Raw genomic sequence first — 20346 nt, 5'->3', positions numbered from 1 at the left:
CTTTTACAAGTAGGCACTCATCTTCCAATTAGCTTAATGTGGCCCTCTCCCCCCCTATATTTTCCAAGCGTGCTCCACCTCTTCTTGTACACTCCCTCCAGTAAAATCTCATTAATCCACCCCTCCCCATTTCCCATAGTGCTATGACATATTAGTCCGTCATTATGCATCCCAGAGTCCTTTAAACAATGCAGCTAAACCTCTGTTTGCCGGGTTAATGACTATTAGCCAATAATTACAGGAGAGAGACGATGGGGTACCCTACTTTATCTGGCCGACAGCTTCTGCTGTTAGTTTATTTTATCCGCCTGCCTTCACGTCTTCCAGAACTAATCTGGAAACCTTTGTATTTATTTATCGCCTTGCTGCTGCACTGTATTCTGAATACACAGCTGTCTTTAATATCGTGGAGCTGGAGGGCTGTGCAGTGGGTGAGGAGTGAGATAAACCGCCAACAACGACGATGAGCAAATTATGGGCTTGTCATGCGCTGGGCTACAACTGTCAGTTAAGACAAATGCAACGGTTATGCAATTAGCAGTTTATTTGATTGGTCATATTAAGAGGCAGGGCATTCTCATTATCATAGCTTACATGGTGAGTTATTAACTTAACATGCATGAGGGTTTTATGAATCATAACTCATATTTGAATGAATCTTCAAGTTAAGCAAATAGAGAACCTTTTTTATAATTTATTGTATCGATCTATGTATAGAAAAAGCAACTAAAATGTGTAATTTCTGTCTTTTTAGATGATGCCCTGTCGGATCCATACAAACACAAGAGTAACCACACTGATCACAAGACAGTTCACTTGCCATGGGGAAAATCAGTTCTCACAATGGCAAAGTGAACCATGGGAACCACATTGATTCGCCAATCACCTTGCAGTGCATGTGATCTCCTCTGAGCCTCCAGGGAATCCCCATTGATCTCCAGTCCCGCTCTCAGATCTAGTTTCTTTAAAAAACACACACACATGCGCTTTTCCTGTGTTTGCCACTTCAAGGGAGGTTAAGCAGAAGTTCCTTGTGATCTGAGAAGGTCTTGAACCTTGACACTTCCTTTTTCCATATTCTGCCTCCCTCTCCAACTCCATATTGGGCAGTATGAATAATGCAGAGAAGCTAGTGGCGAGGAGACGCCGTGGGGAATGGGTTCATGAGAAGCCCACTGCCCGGAGCCATCACATAAGAGGGCAAGAGCTCCCAAGACACAGTCTGCTCGTCCAGTGGCTTCCCAATGGCAGGTCAGAGGTCATATGTGAACAAGGAATTCCTTCTCTTCCTTTGTGATGAACCAAAAAAAAAAAGGGTGAAGTGCAAAGGAGTGCGGGTGGGGGACATTTGTAAGTATCACAAAGGTCAAGATTTACATGCTGTTATCTTGGTAAATTTCTTCTTCAATGGCCTCTCATCAAAGGTATCAGTTTTGGACATAAGCCTCAAGGCTTTCACACAGCAGGTAGAGGAAGATGAGACGTTGTAATGTCCCGTGAATTGCAGGTAACAAAGATATTTAAAAGTTGTTTTTTACACAAAAACACAAAGATATTTAGATCAATAGAGATAAAAACAATTTTGTTTATTTCATTAAATAAGTAATGAATTATTATATTATGCTTCATATTTCTAACTTATTTTAAAGGGATGGGGGCACTGATAATAAGTGCGTTTTTTTTTGTCTTTTATTTCTCATATATGGCAAATTTATATATATATTTGCCATATTTTGATGACATGTCTTTTAGCATCTAGTTGTAATAACTCCATAAATATAAAAAAAATACTAATGCAATGATAGAAAAACAAGATGTTGCAAAAATAAAAGTTAAATCCCAGCACTAAAGCTTCATGCATGTGTGTGTGTGTGTTTGAGGTGGGGGTGTAAATGTGCTCTGCGCAGAAAAAAACACCAGCTCCTTTTAGAACACGGTGTTGATGCATTCCAGTTTGATTTCTTCTTTATCATTTAATGAAGAATGATGCAAAGGCCATTTCCTTGGTTAATAATATGCTCATCGCTGCCAGAGAAGAGCGTTTGCTGAGCTCCAGCATAAGTAAATGTGAAAAGGCCAAAGGGCTTATTCTGCTATACCAGACACATTGATCAACTAACAGGCCACAAGACACCCTGCCTTCACCTCTCAGCCTAATTTAACTCATAGCTATTGTTAAAAATTCATGCCTGTGTGATCGTTGTTGCCACAGGCTCACTAATCGACAGAAGTGAGACTTATGGTGACCTAAAGCGCAGTTCAAGATTGTGAGGAAGGTGGATGTATGAGGTGAAGGGGTTTTGGAGAGCCTCCACGGTGTCTTTTTTCTATGATAAGATAAACATTTTTTGCTTTTACCTTCCATAAATGTAAAAAAAATAAATAAATAAATAAATAAAAAACTTCCCTCAATGTCTTTAAAAGCACAACAGCCTTGGTTAGCTTTTACCCAGCTGTGCTGAGGACCGGTAACGGTAGTCAGCGTGTAAAACTCAGCGATCTCACACAGAACTGGAAGGAATGACTCTGTGATGAGAGGTGGAGTGATAGAAGCATGAGGGAGCGTCTGACGTTTCACATTAATTGAGGATGATTCGTGTGATCCGCTGGGCTGTATGCAGCGGCCAGGTCTGTCGCGGGCCTGGGAGACAGATGTGGGGGCCTCTGTGCTCCCTCCAGGGCCAAAGCGAGGCAGTGAAGCAGCTAAGAATTGCTCTGTCTCTTCATTGTTTGTGTGTGTATTTTGGTAGAAATGCTTTTTTCTCCGACTTATATCACATCTCCTTTGTCTTGTTACTGCTCTGGCAGGGGGCCATTACAGAGTAGGTGCATTAACATATGCTCACAATTTGCTCTTTGGCTCTATAATTGTGTGGCTGCACTGTGTCTTAATCCATTACTTCTTTCTATTTCTCCATAAAATGCACATTATAACCAATACTGACTAGCAAAATTTTGACTTTACCACATTATTAGAGAAAGGGGAATAAAGAAAAAAAATCTGGCATAAACATGTTCTTTTGTAGTATTTGTTAGAGACCCAATCCAAGGAAAATTGTGTTATTATTCTCATGATGGAGGACATATATAAATAAAATTAAGCTGTAAATCACATTTCCGAGAATTTCTTTACTCAAATCATCATGAATGAGGCGCACAGGAAGAATAATGCCATTGAAAAAGTATGTAGGCGTGACGTGGAGCCTACAATAGCAGGCCACAAACTCCCTTCACTGCTCCATTCTGATGCATCCAGTTACAAACGACTGAATCTATTTACATCTTTGTTTTCCTCGTCTGAGCTGGTATCTGAATCAAAACTGTACGGCTGGATAGCTCCAATGTTACTCGCCATTTTTGCTGCACAGCTAATGTTAGCTTGGAGGTGTGACGGGCTGTAAGCTAGCGGAAGAGAGTAAATAAATGGATGATGGGAAGGGGAGGCAATGAACTCCAGCCAATCTGCAGAAACTGTTTTAAAAAATGACTGGTTGTTTGATTTTAGCTAAAATCCTAATTAAAAGAACACCGGCAATGCTTTTAAAATGGATCAAAAGATGATCAAAGAGGACTTTAAGTGTTAATTAAACAGATTAAAATTATAAAATGTCTCACACTAAGCAATCAAATAATTAATTATTGCAATTTTGCTCAAAATCTCAACACATTTAAATGATTCCACACATTTCTTTTGAATAGCCGCACAGAAGGAAACATAAACACGTAATGGATTGTGGAGTATAGGTGAGCCGGCCAAGTCCTCCTGTTCGGGTCTGGAAGTGAACAGCTAGACGTGTGTGTAACATGCAGACACACTACATTAGAGGAGCTTTTCAGTCTTCTCCTGTGCTTTTGCTGTGCGGCACGCAGGAGGAAAGAGAATAAGCTAATGGACTCTTTATTTAATGTGATCAGAGCCATTATTGACATGCTGCCAGGAAGATGCAAGACCATTAACTCAAGTCTCTCTCTTTCTCTTTGTCTCTCCACCTTTCTGCTACCTTCCCTCCAGCCCACTCCTTTCCCCGACAATATTTCACTGCCTGACTGAATCTCATACGGACGGAAAAGCCACTAGGGGGTCTGGGCACCCCAAAGGAATGTAAGTCTGTCATATTAACTCCAAATCTATGAAACAAGCTCTGCTGACAACAGTGGCAGGTGTTCCTCAGTACTTAGCACAAATAAATGACATTTAAATCTACTTATGTTTTCACAATATGCCACAGAGTAAATCAATTAACTTTGACATGTGAGTTTACATTTTTAAGCTACATCCTGATGATGAAGTTCAGCTTTTTAGCATTGGACTGATGAAACTTGCTGTTCCTCTGCTGGATGTTATTTTTATTTGGCGTGTTAGTTTAAATCGTCTTCTAAAAAGCCTCCATTTTATCATTGAGTGGAAACTTCCCCAGCCTCAAATTTGATGGCCTTCATAATGGATTTTGCAAAGTGTAATATGTCATCACGAGTTAAACTATGACTTAAAGCAGAGAGCAGGGATTTGTTAAATGGCAAAAGTAATTTGTACTTTTTTAGAACTAATGCAGCACGAAAACCCTTTACTGTCAATTCCAATTTTTTAAAGAAAAAGTAATGGCTTTAAAACAGCCAGCAGAAAGTGGTAATACGACAATTTTCTTAGCACTGTAAATAATAATTAAAAAAAAGCCTAATCAGCACACAGAATAAAAGGAACAAATTATGTATGAAATCTATGTGTATTTATGTTTAGGGTAATAGCAATTGTATCTAGCTAAAATACTAAATTAATTTAATAAAATCAAGATAAAACACTGGTATAAAAATTCCCAACTTGCTGCACTTTACCGTTAAAACACCCTCTTTTGAAGTGGAGTTTGGCCTATAAGTCGACTCATTCCTCTTGAATTGTACCAGCGTTGCTGCAGTGTAACTTACACTGTAAACCAGCACACATCCATCCTTGTGGTCCAGAAGATCACAACCGAAGAACATTCTTCTGCGCACATGTGCACGAGTCTGTGTGAGTTCGGGTCTCTGAGGATACGGTTCCAGGTTCCTGAGTCTGTCTATTGTCATAAGTTCCAATGAGTGGTGATTACTTACAGCAAAAATAAACACTATTGCCATCTGGTGCCGCCTCTGTGTATCGAATGCACCAAGAGAAGCTTTAGACCATCAAAATACAAAACACAGAATGATAACAGACCACGAAAAAAAAAAAGTATACATTCTACACCGCTGCTCCAGATCTGTACACATAGTTGTGAACAGACATAGACTACATAATCTTAAAGATTCATTTTATTTCTTTTATTGAATATAATAACTTTAAAGACTCACTCCAAGGAAAATGGGGTTTTTGGTGGTTTAAAGTGTTTTTGTAGAATTTTTCTCATGATGGCGGACATAAATAAAGAAAATTCCGCTTACAATTACATTCCTGTGTATTTCTTTATTGTTAAGGATCAGGAGCAGATGAAAAATACTGTTGGAAAAAGCTTGTAGTTGTAACATAGGTGATAGAATAGGCGGGCCACAAGTTCCATTTCGATGCAACCACCAACCACATACGTCTTTGTTTCCTTCGTCCGACATGGGATCTGGCTCAAAACTGTACAGCTGGATTGCTCCAATATTGCTTACAATTTGTAGCACCATAGTTATTTTTTTATTTTGGCTACTAACACAGTCATTATTTGTCTATTCCAATCACAGAATGTCACACACTTTCTACATGTTTGGATGTTTATCTAATCTCTTGGTATAATATAATAAATATATAATAAAATATATAATATATATTAAAAAAAAATCTTCTTCAAAGACTTTTAATGTTCATTGATGAGTCAACAACTTAAGGTCAATTTTTTTGACTGTTTAATAAAACTTTTATGTTCATTTTGGCAGCATTATTTTCTCAGTCATCAGAAATATTAAATGTCCAACTGAAAGTTGTCTTTGTGATTTTAGAGTCTTCGTTGTTTCCTTTAACGCTGCATACCGGGTGTGTGCTGTGCAAACGTAAAGAGAGAAAAAGGTAACTCCCTTAGACTCGTCATGAAACTTCCTTTAATAAAGGTCAACTATTTGGCCCCCCTGCAAATCCCTGGCACATTTGATGACAGTGTCAGCATGTTGGCAGGCTACACAATGTCTGAATAAGTCCCAGGTGACATGTTTGAAATGAAAGGAACTGCTGCTCTGTTTGTTCAGACAGGGGGTACGAGGCCACCTGGTGGCTCAGGTCCAGGACCACCATAGAAAACCTCAACAGTGCTTGGGATCTTCTGACGTAGGGACGTGTTTTTATTTGCACAAATGCTCGGCAGTGTTTCGATCAAAAGGGAATGTGATTATGTATCAGAAAATTAAGTAATTGTTGTAATTTGAGTGCATACCTAATGTTTGTCTTGTGTTTATTAGAATGCCTCATCTCCTGATTCAGATCTGGGTGTAATGCAATCTTCCCGTGTTTGGGTCTGCCCTGGTCTTGTAGTGCTATGCAGTGCACTACTATTGATCCCTTTAGTCTTGCTGTCTGCAGGATTCCTGTCAGTAAACCCAATGAGCTGGAGCACCTTCCATTCCCCTTCTCTGTCCTGTGTGCCGCTGCAAACTAAACACCTATCACCGAAACTCAATACCGGCAGACTGGACCCAAGCTGTCAGCTACCAACAGCCGTCCCGTGTGGCCCCCTGTAAGCTAATTTAGCGTCATTGTAGTGTCTCACCTCATAGACATGTGCAAGCCTAATGTGTCATGCTAATATGTCTCTCCATAAGAATTACAAGGCTGTAAGAGGAACCCAGATGCAATAAGTATGGATTAACTAATGTCCAAGTTCTGTCTGCATCTAGTTAGGAGGGAAAGGGAGAGCGAACAGTAGTAATAGGCTCTTGCTGGATGTCTGGCTGTAGCCTGGAGGTGAGATAGGGGCATGGAGGCTTCGGAGATTTCTAAGGAGCTCTGGGAAATAAACTTTGCTCTCCACTGTTGGAGAACGGAGGAAAAGGTGGTGGAGGAGGTAACATTGAGAAAATGATTAGTGTTGAATGAGAGCGATGGAAAGTGTGTGATAACCTGGCAATTCTTTTCTTCTTACTATTGATCAACCTGGAGGGCTGGAGGTGTTTGAGTTAGAGGTCCTGGAGCCCATACCTTGCATGCTTGTCTTTAAGCGTTAGCCTATTAATTTGCACAGTGTGTGTATGTCCAACCCACATGTAGGCCAAATCACATCATAGTAAGGGAGTAGGATGGGTGAAGAGGTTTTGTTTTTTTAATATATATTTTTAAGTTTCTTGGTAGATGGGTCAAACGCGGATGTAATTAGAAACCATGTTACCACTGACTTTATATATTGATTAGAGATTATTTGTGCACATCGTATATTTATTTCAGCCTAAGTGCCTTGGTGCTTTAATTATTAATAATCTTTAGAAGTCATGCTTAATGATTTTAATTGCTACTTCATACCCATTCTACCTATTTGGTTGGTCACTGTTTTTGCTTTTTAATTGACTAAATAACAGTAAAAATACAATTTTAGAAAGTGTGTTTAATGTAACTTCAGAAAAAAAAAACATAAATTCAATATTTTGTAAATGTTGAGTAAAACATGTATATAAACATATATAAGTTCACCTACTTGATTGTTTAGTTCTGCTAAATTAAGTTTTCAAAATGTTGTTTTTGTTAAGTAATTTGACAAAAAGCTTCTCCCAGAAAAAAAGGATGTTATATCCTGATTGTTATTAAACTTAGGTTACTAAATCAAATAAAAATGTATTTGCATAGTACTTTTTCCAACTTGTGTCCCTCAAAGTTCTTTATATAAAAACATAATCAAAGCTTATGAAAAAAAGCAAGGCATTGTACTAAAAAGAAATGTATAGAACACATACAGTGCCCACAATCCCTCTTCCTCCATACAAACACACACATGCGCACACCATGATAAAAAAAAAAAAAAAATCACTAAAAATGATGCAAAGTAGAGACTTTGTACTGAAGTCAGGAAACAATATTTTTCTGTTACTATAAAATGACTCTACTCTGGTAAGAACTTTCAGTAGTGTCCACCTAAATACTTTAATGCATAACTTAGTAAATATTTAATCATCACAATCTGCCCTCTTGGTTTCTGACTTTGGTGACAAGAATTCCTAAAAGGCTGTGTCACTGACAGAGCTGTGGTCTGGCCACTATAGGTGCACCTCTCCACAAAGCTGCATTGCTCGAGGCTCTGCTCACTGACGAGCACACGAACACAACTAATGCATCGAGTTTGGTTTTGCCACTGGAATGCAGCAGGACAGACAAAAACTTTTGGCTCTGTCCCCTCTATACTTTGCATAATTGCTTCTTACGTTTCCTACACAGTGATGGGAACCAGGTCTGCTGATCATCAGATTTTGGCAGACTAACCCACTGCCACATGCACAAAGGGGGATAATTGCAAATGTGGAGTGTGTTTGCATATAGACGTGTGTAAATGTAGCCTTCCAATCAAACAAATAAAAGGCAAGTACATTTATGATTTAACCACAGGTCTAATGGTACGCTGTGAAACGAAAAGCAACAAAACAATAGGAGATATTTCATCTTGTCATTGTCTAATTGCCCATCTGACTGGCTGTGCATTTCCCCTCTTAACCCCTGGAGATGCTCACTAATGGCCCTCACAATGGAGTTCTACAGTACCCACGGCGGAGGGACAAATAGGTCAAATTGTGGATTTTTGTGTGTGTGGGGTGGGGTATAAAACTGTATGCACTCGTGCCCCTTGTAGTCAAGAGTGAATGAAAGGGAATGATGGACCCACTGAAGCACACAGTCACTGAGAGGAGAGGAAAACGAAGAAGGGGGACTGATGGAGGAGCACCGAGTGCTGCTTGCTAAAGTGAAAAATCATGCCATGGTGCCGGAGGAACTGCTTTTGTCCGCTGGGAGAAGTGACTACATCTACGCGGGGCACTCAAGTGCTCTTAAATACACTCGCTTTTGTACCCCCACCACATCCCCCCTTTTCCCTCCTTCTACTGTTATACCCTATTCTCCTTCCCTCCTCCCCAGTGGTCCAAACCAGGTACAAATGGTTATTTGCTGTACAACTCCCACATCATGTTAGCGTCTGCTTTGCTTGTCCCTTACAGCATGTAAAACAAAAGAAGAAAATGTGCACTCTCTGTGATGACAAATTGCTTCTCAGAACACAAAAGCTTACTAAATTGAGATGTCATGGTGCCACAAATGTCTGCGCTGGAAGACGCCGCACTGTTTCCCTGGCAAAAGACTTTAATGCGCCTAAGAGCTTTGAACAGTCATCTTGCAACCTCATGTGTGCGCCGTGATTCACCTCTGTAATCAGTTAATTTGCATCCTCCCCGTGCAACGCACCATAGCAAATGAAACTTCATCTAAAAATGAGGAAATTACATTCATTATACTTTTTTTTTACCCCCAGTTGTCCTCAAACGAACAATGAATTTTCTAAAGTAACTATCAAAATTTGATAGTGTTATAACAACAGTAATTATGATACGTGACTGACAAGGGGAAAAGATCAATTCACACTTTTATATCCTGTTCTTCCCTAATTGTTTCATGCTGAGACAAAACGCTTACTTCTTGATTTAGCAGAGCCGAATCAAAAAAGTGCGCACATCTGAGATGAAGGCTGTCGGTGTAAAAGTAATCAGCGGTGCTGCTAGCCGTCACCTGCTGGGGTTAACTTTGTGGTTGCCAACACATTCAGAACACAGATGAAACACAATAGCAGACAAGCCTTTCATTCTCACACCTACAGTTATGGCAGCGTTTCTGTCAGCTGTGCAAAACCACGCCTGAGTGTGTGTGTGTGTGTGTACGCCTGTGCGGGAGTGCATGCATCGTAGACATATTTCCCCCTTTAATTAGCACAAGGGAGTCCTGGGGGCAATCAGACTCGAGGTTAATGAGAGGGGGAGCGGAACAGGCTAGGCAGGGGTGGCAAGTAACGCTTAGAATACCGCACCACTGCTGGTGTCTAATTCTCCCTTCTTATCACGCTGTCACCCTGAAGGGGCTTCATACTTATGGCACCCACATTGATGTTTTTGGCCTGTGACATGTCTATGTGCGCGCAAGTGCTTGGTGAAATCCTTCATGTCTCCGCACCCCTTCTGATCCTTCCACCCACTTTTGTCTTGCATTATCTCTTCCCTCACGTCTCTCTTTCTCTGAAAGGACCAGATGTGACAGCATGTTTCCCATAGCAAAACAGAGCTGCCACAGCGGTCTTGGCATCTGTCTGATCTCAATTGGTGTGCGGCAGTGCTGGTGGGAGAAAAGCGCAGTCTACCAGATGTCACTGCTGAGCGGTGCCCTGGCAGACAGAGCGCGGGCTCAGATCATGAGGCTGTATCGCTTTCACAGTAGCACAGTTGATCCTCTCCAAAGGATTCACTTCACAGGGTAATCATTTGGATCCTTACAGTGTATTAAAATTTTAAGCTGATTGACTGATAACAAATGTTTCCACTGATGTGGGGATATTCCAGTTTTAGCATAATTGTCATTAAATGGTATTCAACTGTTTATAATGGATTGTGTAGCTTTAAATCAATCGCTTTCGCATTTGATTATTTTTTTTCCTCTAATATACTGTTTTCTCTGTGTCTGAGAAATTCTATAGCAGGTTATCCACAAATGCACACCTGAAATTACGTAGTTTTCTTTTCGCCATTGAACTTTTTCAGCATAGACTCATTGATCTGAAAACAACATTATAAAGGACTTGTTAATTTGTTTGTAGGGTTGCTCTGCAGAAACTATGTCCTAAAAAACGACCCCAGTTTTTAAATTTTATTCTGGCTAAAAACTGCATAATTATAACTAAAAGACCACTGGGGACGCTTTTAAAATAGATTCAGAGATAACTGGAGTAGGACTTTAAGGAACAGTGTTGCCATTGATGACGACTTGAAATTTAGGATACACACACACAGAAACATATGGTGTGGATTCTCATGTGTTGCATTGCCTCAGCCATGGATTTAGAAGTCTTATTGCTTGTGTTCTTTGCCAAAAAAGGACAATTTTTAGGTTGTGATGGTTATATTAATGTAGTGTGAGTTGTATTACAATTTCCCGTCATGTTAAACTTTCATCATTGAAGACTCCAGGGTCACATTCATCCAAGTAAAACACCATTTTACTCCTGAGAAAAAGATACTGGCTTCTGCTCTTCTTCACATTTTTGTTCGTGTCTGTTTCTCGCCACACTGGGAATACAAGTCGTTCCCTTCAACAAGCCGCTCCCTCCCCAGCCCTCTGGCTTGATTTTGTATCTCTCATCCGTTAACAATAACACTTGGCATGTGCACAGATGCAAAGAAGTAACATCTCAGAGAAGAAAAGACGAGAGAAAGGGAAACATAAGGGCCATACTGCTCACAAGAGTTTTTTCTTTTTTTTTGTCAGTTTGAAGCCATTGCTCCCTGAACTCCACCATATAAATTTCCAGAGTGACATCCGTTTCTACTGCTTCCAAGCCGACTCAAACTCCGTCCCACCAGATTTCCTTCCCAGACACATACTTGGAAAAGTGAAGCACAGACATGGTACCAGATGTAAGCTGCTGCTTCTCTTGGTCATTATTATTAAGATTTTCATTTTTTATATATGTTTTTGAAATGTTATTCAGTATGCAAAAGGTGTATTTCTCCAAAAACTCTATGAAAAATATGGACTAACATTTGACAGAAGTACTTGATAGTGTATCCAAAAAGGTTTCTATCACATGTGCACTCACTTACATCCATTGCATACATGCACACAAAAAGAAGCCTTTTGACTGCAAATCAGAGATTCCGTGTGTGTCTGAACAAGTGAGTGGGTTGAAGATGAAGAGAGGGGCCAAAGAGCACAGGGGGATGTTGTGTATCCAACAGATTGAGAGTCAGAGAGCGGGACAGAGCTCAGAGCTTGGCACTGCTCATCTTTGAGTGATGGTAGTTCCTTGGGGTTGAGACGCGGATTCCTTTAATCTCTCTATCCTTCCACAAAAAGGAGAAAAAGGGGGAGACAGAGTGGTGGCTGAAAGGACTGACACTGAATTATTTGTCGGGTCATGCCTCACATTCGAGGTTCTTGTGTATCGCTTATATTGTATGTGCGCCAATTTGCAGCTGCTGTATCTCTTTTGATGAGCGTCAAATTCGCTGCTGAATGCTCCTGATGAGTGGTACGACTTACTACCGAAAATACTCCAATCTATGGAAGACCCAGGTGATGCTGATCATGTTTATTAATTTTGAAGAGCTCTACAGAATCACGTTGCCGCATGGGTTCATGAGCCCATTCAGAGATTCTTTGTACACTGACAACTCGCAAACCTCGTTTGGTGTTAACATTACTGAAGTTGTAACACAGGCATTTCATATAAATAAAGAGAAATCCATAAATGCTGAGCTGACTATCCATGAGTATGACTTTAGACTCGCCTGGTTTTATGAGAGCACATGAGTTCTCAGTGGCTTTTTGAGGCACTGACAAGGCTCGTTATAAGTATATCTAATCCCTAGCAAGTCATTCTTGAAATGTAAGCCATGTAAAAATAGCTTTGGTGTTTCTTTTTCTTTAAGTCTCTGCCCCGAATGAAACAAGGTGAAGGCCCCTTGGCTCAGAAAAGCATTTGCAAAAAAAAAAAATGTTACCTTGAATGAGTATGAGCCTCAGAGCTTACTTTAATACAAGATTTGAGTTCGGTGTGCAACACCTGTTTTGACTTAAAACCTAGGGGCCAGTAGCCAGATTAGCAAAACATGTCCATAAAGGGAGAAGGTGGCTGGGCTGACGTTTTGATAAGGACTGGAGGAAGAAAAAAAAATGGCTGAATTTATTTCAGAGCTCAACAAGTGATGTGGTCATTATGCAGAGGAATTCATTTAAGTGCTGCACCCAGGAGAAAAGCAAAAGAAAGTGCCCAAAGCTTTCTATTTTCTACCAGTCAACTTTTCAAACAAACCCAAATGCATGACTAGACTTCTAAAATATTCCTGATGCTATCAAAAATAAAAGTCCTTGAAGTCACCGCTGTGGAACACTGAAAGAGGAAAAGAGTGAAACAAAAAGAAGTCTACTTTTCTGGGAATCTTAGCGACATGTTGAGCGTTCAAGCCTGGGAATCTGGGATATCACTGGAATCTGAAGATATGCCTTTCCTGAGGGACAAAGGGTGTTCAGCTCACAGCACTAAGGAGACTTGATCTGAGACTGATCCGTGGAGTTTTACCACTGTAATTAGCTTTGTCAGCTCCGTAAAGTAGGAAAACGCTTTGTACTGTGTCACCTGAACAAGCTGGATTTTTGTCAGGGATCAAGAAGCAGACAGCACACCACATACCTAAGCAGGCTTCACTGCTTGACAAAGGTGTGAGGGAATGCTTAATGCGAGGCAATGGCCCCGACAAAGTCTTTGTCGAACTGTCATCTTTTTGGCACATTTTTCACACTCTCAGTGGGTTTTTTTTCTCTTGGTCAGTAGAGACTGATGGCAAAGATTTTCAAAGCAAGTCAAAATGGATCACAGCAAACATTATTTTTCTCCCCCATAAGTTCTTTAGCTGTGCTCCCTGCTCCCTGCACCAAAGCAGTTTGAGGACCTCTACTGTGCAACTGGTCCTACGTAAACACAAACATGAGCGTGCATACACACAGCCACGCGACTGTGGTCTCCTCGTAATGGCTTCGTACCTCTTGGGGCCTTGTGCTAAGCGTTCCTTTCCTTATCTTTGTTTATGTAAAGGGCAGATCATCGTGCACAGCTGTGTGCGAGTGCACACACTCTTGCAACAAAGTTGCCTAAAAGTAATAGAGAACACGAGTGTGTGTGTGAGGAAGCAGGGCACTGCCTGGCACCAAAGGAAAAGCTGGCAGAGGGCCTTAGAAAATGACGGAAAATAGTTCTTGGCTGTTTGTGATTGTGCACCCACGCACTCACACACACATACACACAAGGAGGTTACAACAGAAAAGAGAGCAGATCTGAAGTTTTGCTTTGTATTCTGTACGCAAGCATGCTCACTGTAGTCAGTCACCTGTAGCACAGTATTGATAAGCCCTCTTTGGAAGACCCATGCACCGTCTTTGTTGATTTCCTTTCCAACACGCCTTATTGTGGGAGTCGATAGCTTAGATCTGCATCTTGTACAACAAAATTGAGGGCTGGAAAGGTCCGTGAAAGCCACTGGCAGGATGAGCAGTGAATGCTGGGAACTGATGCATCACTGGGTATTAAACCATCATTTCTGGTGACTCTGCATCATATAGTTTTTACGCCAGCTGCACTTGGCCCTCAGAGAGCCATGCGCCAGTGACAGAACAGCTCACTCGGTGGTCCCAACACTCAGCAACTTACCCATTTAATAAGACAGCCTGAAAGAGGACGGAGCCAAGCTTATCCACAAAGCTGGTAGACATGTATTTTATGTATTTTGCCCCATTTTTACAAGAGCCATTTTGTAGGCAGCCCAGGGGCTGACATTTAGCTAAGCGCTGTGCACGAGTGTGTCTCTGCCTGTTAGGTATCCATTTATTATCCATTTATTACTGCTATTAGTTCCTTCTTTCTCCCCTCTCTCCCCCCTTGCACTCTCACTCTGCTTCATCTTAGTGAAATTCAAATAAACAATCAGGATAGCACCATGCTGAGGAGCTTTGTAATGGGCTCCTAATTAGCCACTCCAAACACAGAGAGCGGCTGCTTCACGCCTCGTTTTCTGCACTCATCTGCGTAAACTGAATGAATTGATTCTATTTGGTCGCCACTTAATGCACTGATTGTGTATTGGCTTGGCAAAGGATAACAACAAATAAGTAAACTAAAAAAGGTCTTAAAGTCTGGATTGCATGCTAATTCCAATCAATATTTAAAAAAGGCTGATCTATGATGGAATTTGTTTCCAGGATTGCTTTACTTTGATTGTCCTCTTCAACTTCTCTGTCCAGACTAGGGGTGTGAAACTTCATTTTAAGAACGATTCCACTCATCATAATTTGGAAGTATTCATACTAGATATTGGTTCATTTTGCTCAATCCAATTCATTGATCTAAAATTTATCCAGGACATCTAAAGCCAAAAACTGAACCAGTGTGACTCTAAGATAAAGACCTGGTACAGGTCACATTTCTGCAAAATTCAAAATGTTTCCAGACATTTGACTGTAATGATGATTTGATCATTTGCTGCCATGACATGTGTCTGTGATGGCCGATTTTACGTTATAGTAACATAAACCTACTATGTCTTAATCCAAATGATATTTTTTAATTTCAATTTTAATTGATTTCTGCAATTTTGAAATAATTTTGAATCTGTGTATGTCAATTCGATTAGCAGTTTGCAGTAGACACAAGAATCTGGTTGGATGTATTAATAAATCTATTCATGGATTGACTCTATTAACTCGATTAATTGTTACTCCCCTAGTCCAGACAAATTGACGCGAGTACCTCTGTGTCTTTCCTTAGAAGCGGGGAAGGATCATCGGCAACTCCTTACTCCTGCATGACAGTTCACCCCGCTTAACCATGGCACTCAACCATATCAGACAAAGAGGATAACGAAAGAGAAGTGAGGGGAAAACGGGAGAAATAAGAAATCAAAACGCACCACCAAGTCTGTGAGGTGCTGACCTATCTAAAAAATGTAAGCATCCTCCAGATTCTGAGTGATCTTATAGTCTTTTATGGACACAACCAGACAACACAAAGGCTCAACACAGTGTGAGCTGTGTGCAATTAATCAGGGACACCACAGAGTCAAACAAAGATCAATGAAACCACAGGGATGTGCATGGTACCTGGCACCGCCACAGTAGTCACCAGTGTGTGGGTTGCTAGCAAAAAATGACTTGGTGTGTGTGTGAGGTCCTTCAATGCGTGTCGCCCTTCTCTGCCTCCACCAGTCTGCCCAGCTCATTTCCTCCACAAGCTGCCTCCCCGCTACTTTATGAGTGAGAGCTTCTACAGTTCTTACCTCAGGACACACTTCAGCGTCTAAATGTTTCCATTTGTAGAGGAAGTGACACACATTCACTCAAACCGCAGGACACCAACCTGCAACTAACCGTGCTGCATAGGAGTGTCAGTTAAATGAAAGTGATCAGTTCTTTTCTCTGTGCTTAGGAGAATTTGACCTGCTATATATTGTAGATCCATACAATTTGGCTCTATTCGTTAAAGTCATGCTTGTACTCATGAAACTCACTTAACAGAACCGACCCCAGAGAGTGCCAAGACACTCTTATCCCCACTTCTACAAAAACAAGTAATTCCTACAGCTTTCCTAAACAATTCAGTGTGACAATCAATGCAGGACTAGAATCTCTCATTTGGATCGATACGGTGGGACGCTTCTGGGCAAACCAGTGCTTCACAAGATCAACACCTTCCCACAATGTCATTAGTGTCACTGACCTTGAAGTAAAATTCAATTTCCCTCCGCAACAACAAGCCACCCTCGGCTGCTTGAAAAGCTTCTTCAGAATTCAGAAGCCATTTCCTCCTCGGAGCGCAGGAGCAACAGGATATTATAACTTATGAAAGAGGGTTATGATGCAGAGGAGGACAAATTACGCTGAATGTAAAAGAGGGATTCCGTTTGAGAAAGTATGGAGAGTGTCGAGGTAAATGAAACTGCTGATAATCAAGAATAGAATTTTTTATAAAAGATAAAAGAAGGAAAAAGAAACTATAGATGGCACTAAAAAAAAAAAAATGTTGAGACAGCTACTTTTCTTAGAACCAAAGGGAAATAGGGTTTTGTGAGTGCTGGGGTGTGGCGGGGGCCATGGGAAGACTCCCAACCAGGGAATCAAACCAACATCTTTGGTAAAGCTGCAGGATTGGCTTTGAAGACAGCCTTCTCATGGGGCTTTGTGAGAAATGGGTAAGAAGGTGGCGCTCATGTAACCTGTGTGTGTGTCCAGATTATCTGTGTGAAGTTTAATCCTCCTAAAAAAAACCTGCACGGAGTTCCTAGAGGACTCCTAGACCTGATCATGCATGTTAAACACATCTTAGACCGCATGTTAACCCTCCAGTCTGATCTTAATAAAGCAGTCCCTCCGACACACACGCCACACATCAGTTTACCAACATGTCAAATAGTTTTTAACATTAAATTATTTAGCAAAAAATGTAATGATGCATAATATAAAATTCTGTCATTGAAGCTCATAAGAGAAAAAACATTGAAAATCAACTGTATTTAGGTTGTTCAAGAAAGTATTTTTTGACCTGTAAAACTTGGACATATGCTAACTTGGCTAGAAATATACAATTTTAATGAGTTTGCAAAGAGTTTATTAACTTTCATGGATTAAGGTGTGACTGTAGGAGTTCATACCTTTTATCACGGTTCTCTTAGGGGTTAAAATTATTCCATTAATTTTGATGATTCATTTTGTCTGTAATGAATTCGTGTTAATCTCATTTATATATATATATAACTATAACTATTGCCGTATTCTCAAATAAATAACTGTTTACCTGCATGAATGTTTTATCTGCTGAGCAATGTGTGACTTTGCAGTTCTTTACAGAATTAACCCAAAATAATGCCACAGCTATTATCTATTATGCAAGGGACAAAGCTCGATGAGGCGTTCTTTATCATAAGTTAATGAGGTTCTAGGACGGCTGATCACAGTGAAGGGTAAACTGTGGAATAAGGTATGTCAGGATTATGGTATTAAAAACAAGTTTGTGGTATATATTTTTTAGATTGTTTAGAAAACGGTTCCGACTGCTTTCATGTGTTACGTTAGAACACTGGATTGTTTGAGACTGAATATAATCCCCCTTGGTGGTGTAAATGTAAAGGTTGGAAGTCTGTTACAATCGGAAAATGTTTAGTTTTAATATTTTTTTGTTTTGTTTTTTAGCAACAGATCATAAATTTGAATGAAAATGTCTCAAAATTAGGCTTTCAAGAGCAATTATTAGATTCAATTAAAATAGAATAATTAGATTAACCCAATAAAAGTCTAAAAATAAATTGCATAACAGCACTAGTTTCTTTACTGGTTAAGTTTGCAGCAGTTTTCATGGGATATTATTGGCTTTTGCAGTTCTGTGCTGCTATGATGTTTCAAATACTTTGGGGGTGCTTTTATATTGGTTTTCTCTATAAATTGTTGGTTGAATTTTTTTTCATTTAAAACTATTTATTTACCTCATCTCACAAATTAAATGTGTTTTTAGAGAGTTGCATTGGGATATTGAAGTGACCACTTTTCTCTGTAGGCTCGAAACCTTTTCAGTTGGTCATCTATTAACTGATCACTTAAGTATTTTGCCTTTGTTTATTTATTTTTTTAACAGGAGCAGCTTGTAAAGCCTTGTCAAAACTGTGGTAAAAACTCAGACTTTCTTCCAAATCCAATATAAGGGGAATTATTTCACAAATTCCAGTATACAGTGTAACCTGCTCATAACCCTGCTGCTGCAGCTTGAATTCATTTGAGGCTTGGGTTCAGGACTCCAGAGCAGTGGACTGAGGATTTGGCTCTGCGTGTTAAAAGAATTTGCTGTGCACTCAGCACGTTGGCGAGGGAGGTGACATTGAGGAGGGTTACCATTTCATGCAAAATGATTTTTAGTCAGTTTATTATAGTATTAATGTGTGCTCATTGTAAGGTTGCTTGTGGGCAAGTGTTTAAAATATAAAGAGTTATGCTAATAAACGGTGAGGTTGCAGTGTCTAACGATAATGCTCTTTTCTCTGACTGATCCTTTTATCTGAAATCACAACTTTTTATCTGTGGCTTACGAAGAGGTGAGCAGTTGAAGGCCTTCTTAGAAGCAAAGGGAGGGTAACTTTTTTTTTTCGCTTTTGTGTGTGTGTGTATAGAGGGGTTGAGATTCACCTTGATTCAGTGCACCGGCTGTCTTTGAAGTGTTTGGAGCCCAGCATGGCCATCAGAGAGCCAATCGTAAGCCTTCCAGCAAAAAAAATCGAGCCTGACCTTCCCACCAAATCATAACCATATGAACATAAGAATTTCCACCTTAGAAGAATGCTCTCTCCCCCGTCCATCTCCCAGGGTGAGGCATTAAGTAGTGATAACAGAAAACAGGTTCTGAGAGAGGGGAGGTGATGGAGGGTGGAGAGGAGGATGGGAGGACAGGAGGAGAATAAGGGTTACAAGTGTGCCGTATGGAGGAGATTGGAGAAGGGGATTGGGTCCAAAAACATTGTTGCAGAGTCTGGCTACCTAAAATGGAAGTTTCTCAGGAAAGGATAGAGAGATATGGCGACCCTTATGGTTGACAGGGTTAGACAGAAAATCAAGAGGAGTGCAGCATAAAAAGAAGAAAGCATGACAGAATCGCTGAAATGTAACTTTGGAATGCAGTAAATTAATGAGAAATGAAAGCAGAAAATGGAGTTGTAACTGGAAATAGTTTCTTCTATTTTACCCAATTTCATGCAATCACAATGAATATGTATCACGTTTGTACTAGTAAAAAAGTGCACACAAAAGTCAATTTCCCACTAGTTTGTAGTCACTTAAAAAGATAACATTTTCAAAAAGTACAGTTTACTATAATATTAATTGAAAACACCCCCTATTCTTGCACAGCCATCTGACTCTGAAACAAAGCCCCAGGGTCAGGGAGCTGCTGGGGGAGAAGAGTGTGATTTTGTGGCTCTTTGTGTGCCTGATAGTTTGAATAAGCATTCCTGCGAGTGTGTGTGCAATTAGGGTTTAAGGCTGTTTGTGTATGTACAGTATGTGCATGTGTGGTTGCATGGTGGTGGTGGGGGTTGTTAGCGGTTCCATCTGGGCCTCCTGGAAGGAGTCAGAAAAACCACATCTCATAAAAGCGGAGGCAGCCCAATGTTCTACAAGGACAGAACATTACTGAGAATGTCGCTCAGGAAAACCCTGGGCTCCAGTCCACATGTTGGCTTTCCACTACTCTTTTTTCACTCTGCGGAGGGATAAGAAATAAGGAAGGCAAAATAGACAATGTGGAGTTTTGGAGACAGAGGTTGAGGCAGAGAAGCCCGCGCTAATAGTATTTCCATCTGTCCGTTTTGGGGAGAGGAGTGAGCTGTGACAAGCTGCCAGTTCAGGCACACACAGAGGGGGCATCTGGTGCACATCGGCCGGGCTCTGTCTGGAAGCAACTGTGGCAAAAGAGCAGTGGAAGAATGGGGGAGGGACGCCCAAAAAGATAAAATAGTGAGGGCTGGAGAAGGTGAAAGTCATGCCGACAAGCAAGACGTGGAATTTTGGCCAGACGTGCAGTTGTGCATATTCTTCTTATAAAGAGTAAAATAGAAGTTTATGATTAAAATAAA

At 40.5% G+C, this 20346-nt stretch overlaps 1 protein-coding gene and 1 long non-coding RNA gene across 3 annotated transcripts in view; one reads left to right on the top strand and one right to left on the bottom strand.

The window, feature by feature from the left end:
* bnc2 (basonuclin 2) overlaps window positions 1-20346 on the bottom strand; it is a gene marked incomplete at its 5' end in the record, with an annotated part of 88355 nt that overhangs the window by 15714 nt on the left and 52295 nt on the right.
* The window catches only part of LOC112157151, an 82724-nt gene that overhangs the window by 58370 nt on the left and 4008 nt on the right, over window positions 1-20346 (top strand). For both annotated transcript variants that reach the window (XR_002921095.2, XR_004948047.1), the window contains exon 3: window positions 4013-4102. This is a non-coding gene — a long non-coding RNA (uncharacterized LOC112157151). The remainder of the gene's footprint in view (window positions 1-4012; window positions 4103-20346) is intronic.

The sequence above is a fragment of the Oryzias melastigma genome, linkage group LG1, assembly GCF_002922805.2.
Source record: "Oryzias melastigma strain HK-1 linkage group LG1, ASM292280v2, whole genome shotgun sequence".
NCBI lineage: Eukaryota > Metazoa > Chordata > Actinopteri > Beloniformes > Adrianichthyidae > Oryzias > Oryzias melastigma.
The sequence above is the reverse complement of the archived record's forward strand: the minus strand, read 5'-3'. Positions and strand labels throughout refer to the sequence as shown.